Here is a 19,063-nt window from a genome sequence, read left to right as displayed (position 1 = left end):
TTGCTGCAACTCGAGAGAGGAGAAACGATCGTTGAACACACGAGTAGCCATCTCCATTGGGAATCGCGTTCGGAGCTATGATTTCATCCCAACAGAGAAAGGGATACATCGAAACGATTATTCGATAGCTGGATTCTCGATCCGTGAAGGATCGTTCGCAGATCGTAGCATCCTCGACAGCCAGATCGACGTTAACGAGAGTTTCAACCCTTGGATAAGAAGTTCTCGATCGGATAAGGAGGCTCGGACGATGTTCGCCCAAGATAAAAGCTCAACGGTTTAAGAAGAAATCTTTCGTTGAAACGGAGCTTTTGTTTGGCAATAGAGCGACGACAAATTTGAAATTCATCGAGATTCTTTGACACGTTTCTTCGACGTTCGCCCAACTAACAAAAATCAAATGAAATAGAAATTTTCGACAAAAGGCGAGGAAAATCGAGGGTGTGAATTCGTAGAAAAGCGTGTTTCACTTTCGAAGCGACGTTCGCGAAAATGGAATTGCATTTTCGGCAGGCAACGGCCAATTGCTCACGAATATTTTCCTTCTCTCCCTCTATGGATCAGAGAAAAAGAGTCGAGAGGAAAATTGTCCGGCTTTACGATGACGTTCGTTCCTCTCAACTCTGTTCAAAACCACGGTGAATAAAAATTTTATTCGCTCACCAGACGAACGCTTCGACCATTTTTTTTTCCACCGGACAGATTTCTGGCCGTCGTAAATTTCTGTGAAACTTTGACGAATCGCCCCTGTCTCCTCGTGCCAGAAGGTTTCCTTTTTTCTTTTTAAGGATTTAATTTTTTGCACATATTTATTTGGCACGCGAATACGAAACGGTTCGCCGATTTTGATATATTATTTTCCTCATCTTGATCTTGATTTATCGTTCGTTTTTTGTCCGCAAAATATTAATTTTGCATAGACAGTGGGTGCGCCCAAAATGTCGATAGAAAAAAGGAAGAAAGACTTTTATCCACAACGTCATCGTTGCTTGACGTAACACGTTCGAAATAGATAGGTCGACGAGTATTTATAAAGTTTAGTTGAAATGTAAGTCGCGAATGTATGTATAGATGATCGGAGCTATCTAATCGTAAGAAGAAGAAGAAGAAGAAGAAGAAAGTATCGGAACCGAGACGATATTTATGGTCACGGAAGTTGAACGGTCGATGGTTCAACTTTGGCAAGAAATCGCCTTCTATAGAAATTGAAATCAATATTCTAGATACATCTACGGTAAGAAAAAACTTTAATAATTTATCACGCGAGAATAGCCCATTTACAACATATGGATTCTTTTCTCCCTTCTTCGAGAAAAATATACAGGGTGTTTAAAAATGTTCAGATTAATTCGCAACTATCACGCAGCATCGAAAGGAGTTAATCCCCGTCTTGCCGGATATATTCGTTTTCACACGAAAGCTTAAATCCGTGCTCGCAGAGATTACTCGGAAAGACAAAGGTCGCGCGAACAAAAACCGCGAGACGAATTCTAAGCCCGGAATTATGGTTGTTGCTCTAGCTGCCATATTGGAGACATCCAAGAGGATTTTATCAAAAACAGCTACCATTTCGTGATTGCTAAAAAGAGACCGAGCTGGCTGTTACACTTTTTCTCAGACACGTTGCTTTTCTTCTTCGGTAATATTTGTTCTTAGGTTTTTCATTAAAGTCCCTTCGTTAACAACTGGACCGGAGTTATGGAAATAAGGGCTCTTGGAAAACAGACTGCAATATGGATTATTAACGCCTCGACTAACGCAGTGAAAATAAATTTTAATAACACCTTTGCCATACCGAAACAATCAGCGTAACACTGAATACTAACAAAGGTTCGTCTTCTTCTTCGGTATTTCAAGCATTTCTGGCAGTAAATCGTGCCTCAGAAACGGTGTTTATAATCTAACTGGCAGAGGCGAGGCAGGCACAGCCCCGTCAGCTTGCCTAACCGCATCTGGAGCCGGAATTTCACGCTCGTCGCTCAAACACCGACGCGGATCTACCTTTCCGTCGTCGTTTTCTCTCCCCCTGTATCTTCTTCTACCACCTCGTCGTCATTTGCATTCAAGTGTCTATGCAGCCGATACAGAGAGTCAAGATTCGATCGGGACAAAAATTATTCGAACAACGGTGAATCCGTCTCTTTCAAAGCGTTCTCAACACCGGAAGCGTCGAACCGATAGAACTCGAGGCGTGCGAAGAATGAATTCTAGTTTCGCCGTCGAAACCGCTATTTTAAAATGCAAATATTTGCAGGATGCGACGACGCTATCGGTAAAATTTTATAAACTATAAAAAATATAGAATATTTTTTATTACTGGCCTATCGAATTCTATGCCGTTGCGTACAGCAGGATATTTACAACGTCGAGACTATTATTTATTGGTTCGATCGAACAATGGGATGACAACAGTTTTATTCGATCGATTTAATATTTTCATTTGGAAATTACACGCAGAGCCTGCGGGGTTTCCAGAGGTATTTCGCGCGCGTATTAAAACCGCTCTCGGGGGTGGTACGATTAAATATTTCCGTGGACCGTGGCAGCTGAAGCAGATCCGCTCCTCTCTGCTCGGCTGATAATTTATAAATATCAACACAAAGGCAGCCTCGCATTCCATCGAGACGGACACAATGTCGGAAATGTTCTCGTAAAATTTTTAATAAACACACCAGCCGCCGTGCGTCCAGACTTTTATGCAACCGAAACTTCCGTTACCACTGCGATTGCTAAACGAGTACAAACAAGCGTAAAAATTCCGAGGAAAAATATGAGAATATATGAGAGGTTCCTTTGATCAAATGGAAATCTATGAAAGCTTCTAATTGGGATCTTTCCTTAATTGCTGGAGAAACGCGATGAATCCGTCACGAAAGCTGAAGCACACCGGTGACAATCTATTCTCGCGGCTCGTTTCCGGCCAGAGATTTGTCAGGGAAGTTACCCTCAGACCGTTGAAATTCACGCCGTAAATACAGCTTTAGAAACGACAGGGTGCGAACAAGACAGTGGCCCTGAAACTCGATTTTGCCCGTGCAAATTGCGGTCTGCCAACGTGTTCCTTACAATTGCAGCGATTATAACGTCAGTACCGTGTGACGAGATGTCGTCGTTTTTCAATTTTTAAATAGACTAATCAGTTTTTCAATTCTCCGAAACAGTAGAGTTCGGCATGAAAAGAAGGGCCCTATCGTTTCGTTAACAATGCCGTATCAATTAACCCGATCGTTTTGTCCCATTGACGAACCAACAGAGAAAATGTAGCTGAATCGTCGCGTTATCGCCTTGCCCGCTTAAAAAACCCTTTGCCCTCTCGTCGAAACAGACCGTTTATTTACCCTTTCGTTCGTCGTTCTCGCATTGTTCCGCTGCCATCGACAGATATCCGGGCGCGTAATCAGCACGGCACAACGAGACAATACCGTGTACGTTCGCGACTACTTTTTTTTTTTTTATTATCTTTCACCCCCTATCCCCTGTATCTGAAAGATCCGTACCATCGGGAGTGGACCCGATTCGCACGACGTTCCCATTTAATCATCGAAATTGGAACTTCTCCGAAGACCTGGTATTTCTGTCTTTCGCGCCGTATATGTGTACAGGACAATTCAGGGGGAAAAATGGTACATTCGAGGAACTGGAAATTTTCTGCTAAAAAATGGTAGCGAAATAGTTAAATCTTTCTCTTCGGAGAGCACCATTGGAGACAGATATTTTCGAGATTTAACGGGGAATTAAAATGGAAAACGAAAAACGGCAGGTATTTGTCGAGTATGCCGCACCGAAAAAGAAAGTTGATATTTAATCTGGGCTGAATTTCGTTTTTACATGAAAATGCTTTTCACGAGGCCCTCGCGCCACCGAGGTTATAAATCGTTCTGTCGTTGAAAAGTCGATATCATTGAACAACTTAAGGTATTTCCACTTCCCTTCCGCTCAATGCTGATCAAACTTCTCCCTTTAATAGAGAAAACGCAGAAACTTTTGCATTGTTTTTCTCGAGTTATGCCTATATTATCGATGTAGAGGATTTTTTTCTTTATTTTTTCTCAACCCTTTCCCTACGACGAATCACAATACTTGATTAAAAAGCAATGATAGTTCCTATCAACGAGTCAGCCGAAAAGCAGTTGAAGTATAATTAAGGTTTGGCGGTGGTGGTTCAACGAATTAAATCCCCAAAAATGGAGATCGCGGAAGAGTCTCTGGCGCGTCTTTAGAATTTTCCCTCTCGGCAAACGTGGATCCGCCCTCTATCTCCTTGCTCGTTACGAGCCGCTATTAAACGTCTAGTTCGTCTTTGAAAAGGGAGAAGCCAGCTTCAAGCGGATAATCCTTTGCACGAGGATCGCCAAAAACCAATGCCACTGGCGACTCATTAGGCCTTCGCTTTATGTACTCGCATCCCGCCCCGAATTGCTTCAAGATCGGCCTCAGAGCGGTGATTCAATTCGCGCTTGGATAGTTTTAGCCGGTGAATGAAAGAGGAAATTTTTCCGAATACTGCGCACGATTTATGGAAGATGTATGACGCGAGAATATTTTTAAGAATCCAATGCAAACTGTCGTCTATTCAAAAGGGTGAATGTAATTGATAAGATGAATAAGGGGGATGCTGTCTTCCACGGTTCAATGGACCTTTGGAGAGATGAAACGGGTCCCTGATTCAATGACGAGATTTTGTAGATTATTTAACATTCTATCAACCCTGGAATCGTGAGAGAAATAGCTAATAGGTGCTCTAAACGAAGCAACGTCCAAGAAGACAGACAATAACGAGCGAAACGGACAAAGGTAGGCCGCGAGAGGCGAGAAGGAAGCTAGATCCGTACTTTCAACTGTCCCCCTGTCGTTTTTGTTCTTCTGGCAGAGATGACGGAGGTGACAGGGGGGTGACGGGCAAGAAAACGAGCAAAAGTATCCCCGTTTAGCGTAGAGTCAACTCAACGCCGTTGTGTGGCTTCTTAACGAGAAAGCGCCTCGAGAGAAGGCTGGCTTTTCATCGAGCAACTCTACTTGCACCCCGCGATATTAAAGGCCATAGTTGGCCCAGGTCACCCCCCCTATCGGCCTCCGAAATGTCTCCAAAGAATGATCGCCCGCGATTTAAACCCTTCTGATCTTCTCTGAAAAGAACCTTTTCCCCCTGCAATTGTGATTTTCAACGCGATCAACGCGATCAACGCGATCAACGCGATCAACGCGACAAAGTAAAATTGATTGGAAACGTGTTAAGACGATCGAACGGAGGCAATTGTCGGTCTCCTGGCAGGCAAGCATCCGTGTCGTCGCGACGATTCGCGAGGATACACCCCTCGTAAAGCTGATATACCGGCTTATCTGGCATACCCGCGATCCTCGTCCTGGTCGTCTAATAAAAATTTTTATTCCCGAAATGTCGCGTTACTCTCGCGACAGCTATTACGAGACTGAATTGTAAGATTTCGAGATAACAGAAAAATGGTCTCACAGAGGAGCAGTAATATTTGTCCTGAACCACACTGGAGGGGAATATTCAACTTCTAATATTTTTCTTCTTAAACCTGCGACTAAAATCCTTATAAAACCGAGTTCAATGGAAACAACGCTTCTATGAAACAATACAACACAAGTAAATGCAGTTCTATTCGCAACGTTTCCAAAAGTACATCTAACAACAAACAATCCGTTTCCCCTTACACTATATCTCTCCTTCCATTTCCGATGTTTTCTAAAATGCATACGTTATTTTCGAAAGCGTACCGAACGAGAAAGCTGGTCGGGGTAACTTTAGAAAAGAATTCCATTTAGAATTCTCGGTGTTACGCTACTGTTTACGTTTACTGTTTCTGAAAGGAGCTACGACAAAATTCCTTCATCGAGTCACAAAAAACAGCAAGCCTTTTATGTAATGAAACGTAAAGAAAACGTCGTCGAGGCAAATACCATGAACGAGCAGTATCTTCAATAATTCTTTACTCCCGTTATCATCGCGTTAGCTACAGAAGAATTATAAATTAGCCTTTCGTGGTACGTTTATTCTCTGTGTTGTATTTTCCAAGCGAATTTTTCGTGAAGCAAAATGTTGGAAAAATAAAAATTAATAAAAGTTTTCTAACATTATTCCCAGAAATTTGAATGCGTTAAAGGTATACGAACATCCGCAGTCTATTGATCGATAATAATATGTAGCTCATTTTCTACTGCAATTTCCATATTAATGAAATTTAATGATGAAAATTTCAACGTCTAACCGTCACCGATATAAAATCGAACCATCCCAATGGAACCGCCCAAAGTCAACATCAGAGCCTCAAACATCGTCGAAAATGGAATAAAAAATTCCATTTGCTATTAGCTCCAGGCAGAGCGAGTCAATGGAACGAATAATGGCAAAGAGAAAGAGCCATAATCGATTAACGGTACGCTGAATGTGAACCGTGCTATATGGTAATTGGATTTAATCCCTAATTGAGGAAACAAACTTTTTTTCTTTGAACATGTCTAAAATATGATATTTGACTTGGTCAAATGATTCGGGTACAAGACACTCTAATTGGAAGCAACATCTCGCTTCGATCCTTACCGACTAATTAACGATGATAAAAAATGAAAAGAACGTGAAATCATGTCAAACCTCTCGTAACTTATCAAAGTACTATATTGGGCGAAAGAAAGTTGCTGAAACTACGCGAACTTTTATAAATTAATTATAAGAATTTCGTGCCATTAATATGGAAATTTTTATACGACTAAAAAAATATAAAAAATAAAGATATTTAAGCATATTTAACGATATTTCATAGTCACGGTCATAGATTCATGGGGAGAAGCACGTTTTACAGGTACCATTCGCGAACTTCGTGTCGTTGGAATATTATGTCGATTTCGAGCTGGTGGGCTCATTGTTTTCGAGATAATACAGCCATTGAAAAGACAACGAGGGTAAATAAATAAATTTCAATCCCGGTGTACGCGATAAACAAATCATTCAAGAGCGATACGTGTTCAATAATTGTGTTGCGGACAATGATTCTTGTTGATCAATTTCTTTGCGTTTCATCGAACTATTACTAAATAATCCTATGTACGTAATTATCAATCATTTGACCGACAACAAGATAATGAAGAAATATAATGAATAAAAATAAAGTTGGTAGAAATTGATTAAATTCCAACCCAGGAGAGGAGGAAAATCGTTGATCGTTTATCGAAAAATCACCTCTCTTATTCAATTTACCCGATCAAATAGCCGTGGAACACGTAAATTTCCGCAAAAGAAACAATCTTCGAGCAGGATTAATCCCTGGTCGTTTGGCCAGGCTGGAATTTATCGTTCCACGATCGAAACTCTTAATGAAAATCCATACAAGAGCACCCTTACCTGTGCATCCAAGCTGTTGAAGCGTACTCGCACCATGGACACGTGCACCGATCAGGATCGCTTTTAGTCCCCAACACCCAGCACTCAGTGTATTACACGCGTTTCAGGTGCTCCAGAGGTCCCCTGCCACCGATCTCCACCTCCAAGATCCTGATTTATCACGACCCCCAACACCGAAATCCACCTTGTGATCTGCTTATTCTGTAAACACACGAATCTTCTCGGTCAGTTTCGCTGGTACACTTAGTTGCACAAATTATGCTTCAAACATATCACTAATAGGGGTGGTGTACCCCTAACGTCGCGTCGCCTGTAAACGACCAGTGAACGTTTCATTTCAGCAAAAATTTAAGCCTTAATTTTTTTCAAATCTTTCTCTGAAACAACGTGTGCCACCCAGCGTGTTAAAGAGAAGTAGAAACGAGCCTCACCCTGGGTCTGTTCGATTCCGGACGAACGCCTAACTTCGTCCAACACTGGTGGAAGAAAAACGACGAGCACCGTGCACAACTTTTTCAAGTAAAATCACCTCGTCTACCCTGTGCTGGTCGCGAGGGGGGTTGAACGACCCTTTAACCAGCGTGTAAACGCGTCACAGTGAATGGACAAGTCTGTCCAACGCAGCACCACTTGGTCGGTCAGCAGGTCTAGGAAGGTGAAGGAAGAACCGGCCGGCCGGTTCCTCGTGGATCCTAACTTGTGGCTCCGTTAGAGAGGAGGAGAGACAGAGATATAGCGGAGAGAGGGAAATAGAGGGAGAGAAAGAGAGAGGGAGCGCGAAAGAGGGTGAACTGCGCCTCTCGCCGGCTAACAGCCAGGTCACCGACCGTATCCTCGGCTCCTCCGAATACTTTCTACCGGCGGCGCGTTCGCGACTGGGATCCTGGATTTCGGATGAGAGCCAGCTCTCAAGAATCAACACGCAGGCGCCGTACCTCTGTCTTCCTCGCACTCTACTACAACCCCCCACTTTCTCCTCCTTCTCTTTGTCTCTCCAACGCTCGACGCACGATATCCGTCTCTCTTCTTCTCTAAAGATTCTCCTCTTTCACCCCCTTACTCACTCCCTTGCTCTGGCTTGCCTTCTCTTAGAAGGTTCAGCTCTTGCCCTGCCCTAGCCTGTTCAGCCTACCCCTGTTTGCCTGCGTGTGTAACCAGATGTCTTCTTGTTTCATCCTTTCTTCCTTCGGATTACATTCCCATTGAAAATGATACACATTTTATTCCCTCAAGGACCATTGGAAATTTTACATACCGTCCGGGCTAAAATCGAAAATTTTCGTGGCACAACTTTCGAACTTGTTGTTTCAAATTGGCTTTATTAGATCGTAGTAGTTGGTTTGTTGAGGTTGTTGATTTAATTTTGAACTGTTGCGCGGATAGAACAGATACGCGGAGGGAACAGGTTGGTGATTAGATAGCAGTTTAGGGTGGAGAATGATTAGATTGGAGGGAGATCGATTTTCATGATGGTATGGTATAGATTTTGATGCGGGCTCATTTCCAGAGAGTATTCAGCGATTCTTGAAAATGAATAGCGAACAATTCTTTCTACCTACTTGTCTGACCAAAATCGCCAATTTTTCACGCTGTTTCTACGCGCTGCATTTCCTATTTTTTTTTCGTTTTTTTTTTTTTTTTCTTTTGCGTCTGCCTTCTGTTTCCTTCCAACCATTTACTATCACGCGCGACCACAAAAGTTCCTAATCTACTCGGCTGGCCACGTTTCGCGAGCTTCACCAAGTTTATGAACATTCATTTTCCCGGGTGGAAACGGCCGGAAACGGCCGGTCTCGAATTATCCTGACGTTAAGCGTTCACCTTTAACCTCTGCCCACTCGCGCGCACGTTTATGGCGTCGAGCAGATGAAGCATAAAAAAACACACGGTGTGTTATTATCGCGAAATGACACCCTGTTACATTTTACTATTTTTCTTCCTTCCTGCTCGTATACACGAAACCGTGACCGGTGACCAAGAAATTTCTATGTGGGTGTGGGCGTATCGTGACGCTCGATGACCACCACCAGTCCTTTTGATATTTATATACTTTGCGAGGAAAAAAAGAAAATGATCGCCGACAAACGACGCGAACGAGTTGCTCGTTATATCGGACTGGAGCTTTTAAGTATTGGAAAAATGATTTATCGACTGATCGTTACGAGGAAACAGTGAAAGTTTATTGGATTAAAATATTATTTGAAAAACAATTATTCGTGACATTATGGGTGTTGAAGATGAAAGGATAAAAAACACCTCGTCCTATATAATTAATTCGGCAAACAAGGGGCCGTGAAGAAACTTTCTCGAGTACAAGGCGTTAAATAAATGTAAACAAGTTATCCAGAGACCGAGACAGAATAGTTGTAAAAATCTGGTGAAACGGTGAGTTGAGCAAATAGCCAGGGATCTCTGGCAGGATTTCCGTAAATCCAATAAAGGGAGGGTAAAAGAAAAAGATTTCGATACACTAAACCTATCGATACGATCAATGACTCTTCATCGAAGATTAAATCAGCTAAATTTTCAAATTCAACCTTTAAAGATACAGAAAGGTGTTCCAACTGATATTAAATCTGAAATTTAACAAAGGACGAAGAAGACGTATGAAAAGAAGAGAAAATTGGATGTCTGTTGTCAGATGTTCTTTCAGAAGCAACCTAGCTGGAATCATATTTTCTCGCAGCTTGCAATTAAATTGCTCGAAATAACAAAAACTGTCAACTACGATGCTTGCATATCAAACTTATGAGAATAATTGCAATCGCACGAAATTTTAAATTCGTTGTTTAACCAACGATTAAATTGCGTTAGTATTTATTCTAAATAATTAATTCTGTAATTACTGTATGTGACTTGTGACGTAATTGGGAAATAATGAAACGTAATTAATTAATTGATGTTTTCAAAGGAAACAATTCCTTTGTTATCAAATTGTACGCATTTTCACAAACTAATTATCTTGAAATTGAATAAGAGAACCTCACTCGCATAGAAATGAAAATAAAAGGTACTGAAGTTTCCTTGACAAGCCACGTTATATTGTTTTTTATCAAATATTTAGTATTCTTCTGAACGGTTCATGAAATATATTTCAGTTGACCTGTTTGAAGGTATTGTTCCTCGAGCTTTGTTTATTACTCTGAAATAATTATAGAATTCTCTTTGCAGAGAGCATTAATCTGGTCCCTTGAAAATATTCATATTTAAAAAAGCTTAAATATGTCATAATATTTGTGTAGTAGATAAAATGTGCACACTCAGGAAGCAACCGTTCAATTAGCATAATTACTTTCTAAGGCAAATGAGAACTTTAAAGTCTCATTTTAGCAAAGTTTGCATAGGGTCCTTTATAAACGTCCTTACAAACATGAAATGTGCTAACAAAAGCCTTTAAAGTTCTGCTTTCAAACGAAATACCCTACTGAGAAATGAAAACGAAGCTAGACAGAATTTAAACTTGTCGAAATAATAAAAAAATTAATTTAACGCGTTGACAATTATGATAACCAGAGCTTAATAATTAGTAATTTAATACGCCTGACTACACACGCTACTGCGATAAGTATTTATTTAGGTCTCTTACTGTACTTTTATTCAATGTTGATTTTATACGATTCGAAACTTCCGTCGTTACTGTTGCGAATAACGTTACGTCTGACCAGTTACCGGCTTATTCTACTTGCGAGTTGCGCAGCCACTTTTCTTCCCCTTCTAATACGATACGATTGCCTGCGCGGACTTCTCTTTTTATTCATTTCACAATTATTAACTTTGTTAGCCCGGAAAGCTTCTTCTCTTTGTCAGAAATTGAAAAGCAGCTTTTGTTTGAAAATCAAATTACACTTGATAAAAAAATTCTTGCTTTTCGTTTGAATATTTAATGACGTTAATTTTCTGTTACTCAGAAAATTTGATCTTGCTAAGAAATACGTGCAGGTTGTTAAAAATATAGATCGCAGTAGTAGAGATTTATCCTTACTTAAAATTGTGCAGTCGTAGACGGGGTGGAGGCTATTAAAGCGACGTTAAGGGGAGAAACACCGATCGTTATTCAACGTTCAGTGGAACCAAGTCTCGATACAGATATATAGAAACGTGGAGCGATAGAAATAACCGGAAGTGCTCGCCGATGCGCCGAGAGGCAAGCATTTATTTCGCTTTCCAGCCGTTTCCTAGCGAATACGCTTGGGATTAGCGTAAATACGCGCTCGGCGCGGCCGCGGCGCTTCCGTATTTTCTACCAGCAGCGTTCTCGCCACCTTCTCAGATCATATCTGCTTCCGCGATACGAACCATGTGAAAATGGAGAACCCGGAATTCTACAATATCCTGCGTATTCGTGCTTCCTTTTTTTTCCACCACGAGAAACGAAAACCGGTGATTCACGACGAACCGGTGCTTTCGTTAAAACGAAAAGTAACTTTAATAAGTTGTAAACGAGCTTGTCAAAGATTCCTGATGTAGATGGGAAATAACTAAGCTGCGAATATTTGCGTTGAAAAATCCTGATAATTTTACTCTAACAATAAGATTAAATTCATTACCTTCTTTATCCCATCAAATGCGTTATATGTAGCTACTAAATTATAGGAGGAGTCTTATCATCGGTCTCGTAAAGGGCAATTTTTTAAATTACAATTTAATGGATCATAAAGTAGCTCTTGTTCGTTAGTCACGTGCCAGAAGAGTGGTGAAGCTTCACTTTTCTACCGAGATAACTACCCTCTATCCATCTAACTTACCCTGTCTCGGATCTAAACACTGCAACATTTTATCGTCAACATGTTTTTGATAAACCATTATCTCCTTTTTCTGGCACAGAATCATCGATGGAATTTAAAAAAAAAATTCAAGGGACAATGCGAAATGAAACGTTGCCGGAAGGTCTACGTTCTACATTCTACAGGAATCCATATATCAGGTAAAAAATACTCGTTAAATTCTTCCTGGTTGACCCGATTTATAAGCGATCGCGTGCAACCACCTGCAAATAGCATCGACGTTAACGATACCGAAGCGAACCAGCCTTTCCACAACGTTCAATTCGCAGCGGAACGCTTCGCATGCTGCAATCCGATGCTTCTGAATAATAATTACGGTGCTCGCGGGTCAACAGTACCACTCGGATATAATCCAACCTCTCAGCCTCATTTTGAGCCCTAAAATCCTGACAGACGAGCCTCGATACTCGATATTCCGTTCGCTCCTCTGACGAGCAGCTGGAATTTCATTTGCCTGTTTGCTTGTTCCAAAATTGCCGAACGATTAACAATTTGCAAATGCCTTTGCGAACTCTACCTTTCCATCAACTTTCCCTTCAAATTATGTTAACTATCTATCATCGAAGAATTGCTATAAGTTTAATAAAGAAGAGGAAAAATGAAATAAGATAGAAAGGAATGTGGATCTGCCTCCCTCGGAATTTCTAATTTCAGAAGGTGTTAAAAATCGTCGAGCCAGCATTTTCACGAAGCGTCGAATTATTGTGAAAATGAAGAAACGCAGACGAGAAGGATCAATCGGGCCTCGTGTAATGAAAAATGCAAACAACTCGGCCCCATGTCAAAGGGTTAGACGTTTCAATGACAAAAGCTATCCACGGATACTTTATTCATGCACGCGCGTCTCGCTCTGTCAAAATGAACAAAGAATGATTTTGTAAAGCTTTGTAACCGTGACGACTGTCGCAGAATTCTTTCAACTTTCCCCCTGTATCGAGGAGGAAAAGTTTTCAAACTATTTTGCAAACAGTCGAATAAGAAGTTGAGGGAATCTCTAACTTCTTCGAGGTTTTATTAATCCGCAACAAGTTTTCTTCTTTCGCAACAGTTTTGCGGATGTTTTCGGTCGACTGATAGAATTGATTTAGGAATAACGTTTGTATGGATTGTTGATACGAATATATAACTTTCCTGCATCGTTCACAATTAAACTTTCCTTAGAAGATCAACTGTTTGAGGGACAACATCGAAGCGAACAACAAACATTGGAAGAGCAATTGGTCTCCTTGCGTGTGCAACTTTGATCGCATAATATTTGCCCGTACTAATGCGTTTGAAGAAACGATCGAACAGGGGGCGCGGTAATGCAAGCCAAATAATGCATAAAGCACATAATTCGGATCTCGTAAATCGGTATCATGCTGAGCTTAATAATGTGCTAGAATAAATTAATCCCGTTTAACGTATTTACAAATAAGGATTATAGAATAATTACCTCTATCCATTTATGGTAGAAGCTTTGCAGACAAAATTAAAAAGAAAGAAATTAGTTCTCAACTTTTAATAAAATCGTATAATAAATATTCTTCGTTGCTACGAAAAATTAATTGCCGCCTTTGTTCTCGGTTAATTAAAAACACGCATTCGTCGAGCAAAAAGGAGCGAGAAAGTTAATTTCAACGTCAATCGTTTGCAGAGCTCCTGCATCGAATTTTTAATTTCAATTTGACGAGAGCGGAGGGAAAAAAAACTTGATACATTTCAGCGTACGGGTGATACAAAGGTGAAAAATTAATTTCGACGTTCACCCTGTCTCTGCGTTCAATCTTCATCCACGTTATTCTTTATTTAACTGCATGGACAAAAGTTGATACCGTTGTTCTTTGTGTTTGCATTTCTCTATCTCTAATCTTTCCGTTCAATTTGCCAAGAACTACGATATCGAGAGTTAAACAGAGAATGCTAACTCCAAATTCTACGAGGGAATATTAAACAGAATTGTCCGGTCAACCCTGAAGACACTTTGAACTCTTGAACCGAGAAGCAATTTCCATTTGCCGCAGAATCAATATTCAAAGCAGCTATCTGTTCAAAAAATCCCTTACCCTATGGTTAACCGTTCGATTGGCTACCGTATAATTACATTAGAAGGGTATCGTTAGAGCAACCATCATCTTTCAAGAATATTCAATCAATTTCCATCCCCTTTTTACTCCTCGACGTTTTCATTTCCTCCTGTTTCTTTCATTCTTTGAAATTTCCTTCCACGGTATCCAACAATTGAATAAATAATAAAGATGAAAAATAAAATTTCATAACATTATAACGAAACATGTTTAAACGAAAGCAGGGAGGTTTGAGATATTCTAGATGTGGTTCTCATAACTGTCAGCCTTCCAATCTCCAATGTAATTAGGAAATAGATTACTCGACCTCTAGAGTAACAATTAGAGCTCGATACTAACCGAGATCCTCCAAGGATATACTTATCCTTGGAATTTCCAACGACCACTTTCAGGACATAAAATTACAATGACCCCTTTGCTTGTATCTCCACTTCTTTCTTTCACAAAAGTAAATTTGTAGAATTTTTAAATATTGATTGGTCTTGAATGTATTTCGCTAAAGATCAGGAAAAAGAACGATGGCGCCATCTAGGTCTAAGAGTTATCATTCCTTTTGTTTCCAACCACCACTCGTTACCCTCTCAACCCTCCTAACTTTAATGCATACAACTACCCCATCAGATAATTAAAGTAGAGTCATTCAAATGTTCTATCAAAATTTGACGTTCAATAAATCCTCTTATAAATTCTCTACCAGCTCTGTCGGTATTTTATTTTTGGAAATTCATAGAAACACGTATATGTATATATTTCTCAATTTATTTCATTCAAAATTTGTCAAAGCTTTCAATACTTGTCAAACTCTTGAAAAACTTTCAAGCCCTGAAATAACTCCAACTCTCAATTCATAAATTCTACATCGATCCCAACAATTTATTTTATTTTCCAACAGAAAAAACTTCCAAACACGTTGGTAAGAAAAAGCAAGCAACATCCGTAAATAAAATGATAAAAAACTTTATCCCCAACACGCGGCCTATATTCTCAGGAAATAAAAGCCTACTATTATGGGACGTAAAAGCCTTAACAACACCGTGAACGAGCCGAGAAGCAACCATGTCCTCCTCATAAAATTATATCGCTCGATTTCTCGCTGGTTAGTCGACTTTCAGGGATGAAATCGCTCCGACTATGCGTCCTCAATAAAAACTCTCAAGTTCCGTGCGTCGCGTCGCCGACGTTCCGGACGGAATCTTGGTATCTATAGGGGTACGTACCTCAAGGAGTACCTTGAGACAGAAGGAACAATTCCTAAGTCTCACGAACCACAAGAAAACCTCCCTCCCCATCCTCTGTCTAACCCTATAACCCTTAACTTTCGCGAACTTGGCAGCGATGGAACAAGCAATAAATCCAACTGCGAACTTTCCTCAACGAACTTATCCTTTCTATTACTTTTGCGAATCCTTTTGGCATCGAGCGACAAATACAAAAATTAAATTACATGGACACCCTGGTCTATGGTGATAACGTTAAAATGCTAAGATTTTTGTAGCCGGAAATAATAATAATACTTTAGAATAATTGAACGTCATGAAACGAATATATGCGGTGCATACAATGCACAGTAACGTCCATAATAGAATGACAGATTTGATCCAATTATCATCAACTGTAGCAGACCGAGAAGACCTTAATATCCATTTAACTCGCTAATTAACCCTGAAAATTAGATTACACGAACAGAAGGACACGCACATGCTGGCTCGTGTGTCTACGTAAATATAGAACCCGATGTCATACAGGATGCATTTTCATTCATGCACTTTACCTACCAGATTCATGAAACGTATAAGCATTACACAATTACGGGAAGCAAGTTTTCTTTTATGAAAGATTGAAAAGGAATTCTTAATGAGCGTCCTTTTAAAAAAAAATTCTAATTAAAGCAGTAAATGTACAGGGGTGAAAGATATAAAAAAGTGATATATTAATGAACATGAATTTAAAAAGAGCACACATTTTTATCGCATTTCCTCCAGTTACGTTGCTTCAAATTTATAAGAAACGACGTATACTACTTACTTTCTAATGATATCATGCTCGTCTGACCATAGAAGCCCTGGCATCACTTCGAGGCGACCTTGTCTGGCCACCTGCTATCCTCATACTACTTATCTCATGTTCTCGTTTTACTTGTCTCCTCGTTAAACTTTCTGCATATAAATTATTCCACTTCTAATTTTCTATTATCGTATTTGTTACGAATTTCACCGATTCGATGAACTTTCGATTAAATTTCCCGGAGATTATCGAATTAGGGATGAAGCTGAGGGATCCTGAACACACTTAATCCCTAATTGATCCGTATGGAATTAGATGGGACGAATATCGCAAGGAGGAAAGGCAAAGGTTACATTCACGACCTGGTTTTCACCCTGGGGGGTACACCGTAATCGTGAAACTTCTACTGGGAAACTGCACTTGTCAGATTCCGATGCTATATTTGCCCCCAGCTCGGAATACACTCGTGAATCGATGTACGATTTGAATAATGCATCCGATATGCTATTTAAAATCGTTTCTTTCCTTCCTACCCTCTCCTCTTTTCATCGAGCCTTGCTCAACGTATAATTAATACGTTTCATCATTTGCTAATAATGCGAGTACAAGGATGCTTATAAAAAGATTTCATTGATTAAATGAAAGGGAGCAATACATTCCTATGAAAATCGAGGTACAATCAAGTGTAATTTATATGTTTGCATTAATCACCCTCCGCCAGATTGGCAAACGCGATAAAACGATCCCAAGGATCAATTATTTAGATAAGAAAGGTCGAGAGTACCGGTAGATGTGTGCCCTTTCGTGGAACAAGGGCCAGTTATTAAAGTTGTGAACAAGATTTTATCAAATCCGATGGTGCCAACTTGGAAACGACATAATTTATCAGGAATTTGTAAAGATTTATTCGTTGAAATTCTAGAAGCTGGTGATTAAATATTATCCTTGGAAATTCGGATACAATATGCAGGTAAGTAATGAAAATTTTGTTATGTCTCATAATGGCCCCAGGAAATGGACCACTCGTAAAGCAACAATACGAAGGGATCAAACTTTACAACTGTTCCTCGTAAAACTGCTGTACAAGTCCGCAATAAAGTACTGAAACTAGCGACTGAGTGAATACTATACCCGAAAGAGCCTAAATGAATTTTAATTTAATGGCTGAGCGGATAATATGAAAGAAATTACGACGTTTCCAACTATAGGATCTCTTAATAAAAAAAATTCTTCCAACAGAATTTCTCTTAAGAATTTATAACGAAACCTTCTCACGTATCGGCCTTCTAAAATCACGTTCAACATTATTTGAATAAAGTTTAACGAAAGATTGAAAATATTTGCGTAGCTGAAAACGTGAAGATCGAATATACATAGATACCAGGAATATCATATTCGCATCAGTTCCACACTCGGAGCAATCCTAATAAGAATTCGCAAAATCTTGTCGAGAAGCTTTTGAAATTCTCGTTGGTGAAAGTTCAGCTAAACATAGAAAAAAAAGGAGAGACTTGAAATGGAAAAAGAAAGTCGAGAAAACGCGAAGTTCGAGAAAATTCATCGATTTATGAAAGTTTCATGGTGGATAGAGGCGGAAAATTGTACGAATTCATAAAAGGGATGTTATAAAGGGGTGTGCTGTATAATTTCCCCTTCGATTATAACTTGTGTTTGACGTCACTTGTTAATAGACTACTCTAGTTGGCAGAGTCGAAAACTACCCCCTTGTTCGTTGGAAACTAGCCCTTTGACTTAGCTAATAACGCTGGCTAAATCTATACTAGGTACCACTAGAACAAATTTGGCTACTTTGACTTTTGAAAAACACCTCGATAAATTTTGTAGGATCATATAAAATATTACATTGATTCCCCATTGATTCCCCATTGATTCCTTTGCTTCTGTTCGATATGATTCCCCTCGTTTTCTTACCCCCGTTTATTCACTACCCTGGTTCTTTACTCAGCAACCGTTCTAGATGAACGAAGATTCGTCCCTTTTCTCTCAACCCTCTGAACGCTTCAATTTATACGCTACCTTTTCTTCGCTGTTCCAACTCGTTTCATCCCTATCCCTTGATTATTGTTTCGTTTGTTTGCTCTTTTTGTAGTTATCTTCAAGTATTCTCCGATATCAATCACGGTTCCCTGGTTCAAATTAATTCCTACTATCTCCGTATTGAGACTTATGGGGCTGAAAGCTTGTATCGCACAGAGATGGTCACAGAAAGGGATTTTTGGTAAATTTATCGGGGAATTGAACGAATAGAAAAACAGGTTACATTTGTAACCCGAAATGCCTCTATTTTTATGAAAGAAGAAATTATGTATCAAAAACAGCAGAAGGTAGAAAAATTGTGTTTGAACATACGTAAATTTTTGCAATCAAAAGTTGAGAATCTAAAAAGACCTAGTGACATTTACAGGGGTGTTAAAACAGGACAATCCATAAACATTCGTTTGTTCAATTCCTGTTTATACCTTCATCTATTGCCGCTGGCAATCCCTATACAGCAATTTTTCACATTACACCCTCGCTTTGTTTTTCTCCATTCTACGTGATGCAACCCCTTTTTTTACGTTCCTATTTGCAACTGCACGTTTGTTCGCCTTTTGCTACTATCCTGCTTGAATATGTATTCGTACTTTTCCACACATTCCAGTTGTTGTTATTCCACCTTCGCTTCTTCGATATTTCCCTCCTCGTCAAACTACCTTTCCACCCTGATCGGTCCATCTCTGTCGTTCTTTGCTTATACCAGACCCACGACCCCTATCATTCTTCTCTTTCTCACTCGGTATCACCTTACCAACGATCGATCTCTCTCAGTTTCGCCATTTTACCCC

The 19,063-nt window shown here is 39.9% G+C and overlaps 1 protein-coding gene across 3 annotated transcripts in view; it reads right to left on the bottom strand.

Annotated features, from left to right (window-relative positions):
• LOC114874024 (glycine-rich cell wall structural protein-like) overlaps positions 1 to 19,063 on the bottom strand; it is a 102,150-nt gene that overhangs the window by 70,898 nt on the left and 12,189 nt on the right. For 2 of the 3 annotated variants that reach the window (XR_003789031.2, XM_029182911.2), the window contains exon 3: positions 7,364 to 7,564. The gene's annotated coding sequence lies outside the window, so the exon portion shown is untranslated. Of the gene's footprint in view, positions 1 to 7,363; positions 7,565 to 7,794; positions 8,197 to 19,063 lie in introns of those variants that run through there. The other variant, XM_029182912.2, reaches the window with a different exon arrangement.

This window comes from Osmia bicornis, chromosome 7, assembly GCF_907164935.1.
Source record: "Osmia bicornis bicornis chromosome 7, iOsmBic2.1, whole genome shotgun sequence".
NCBI lineage: Eukaryota > Metazoa > Arthropoda > Insecta > Hymenoptera > Megachilidae > Osmia > Osmia bicornis.
Note: the sequence above shows the minus strand (reverse complement) of the source record. Positions and strands in the feature narration are given on the sequence as shown.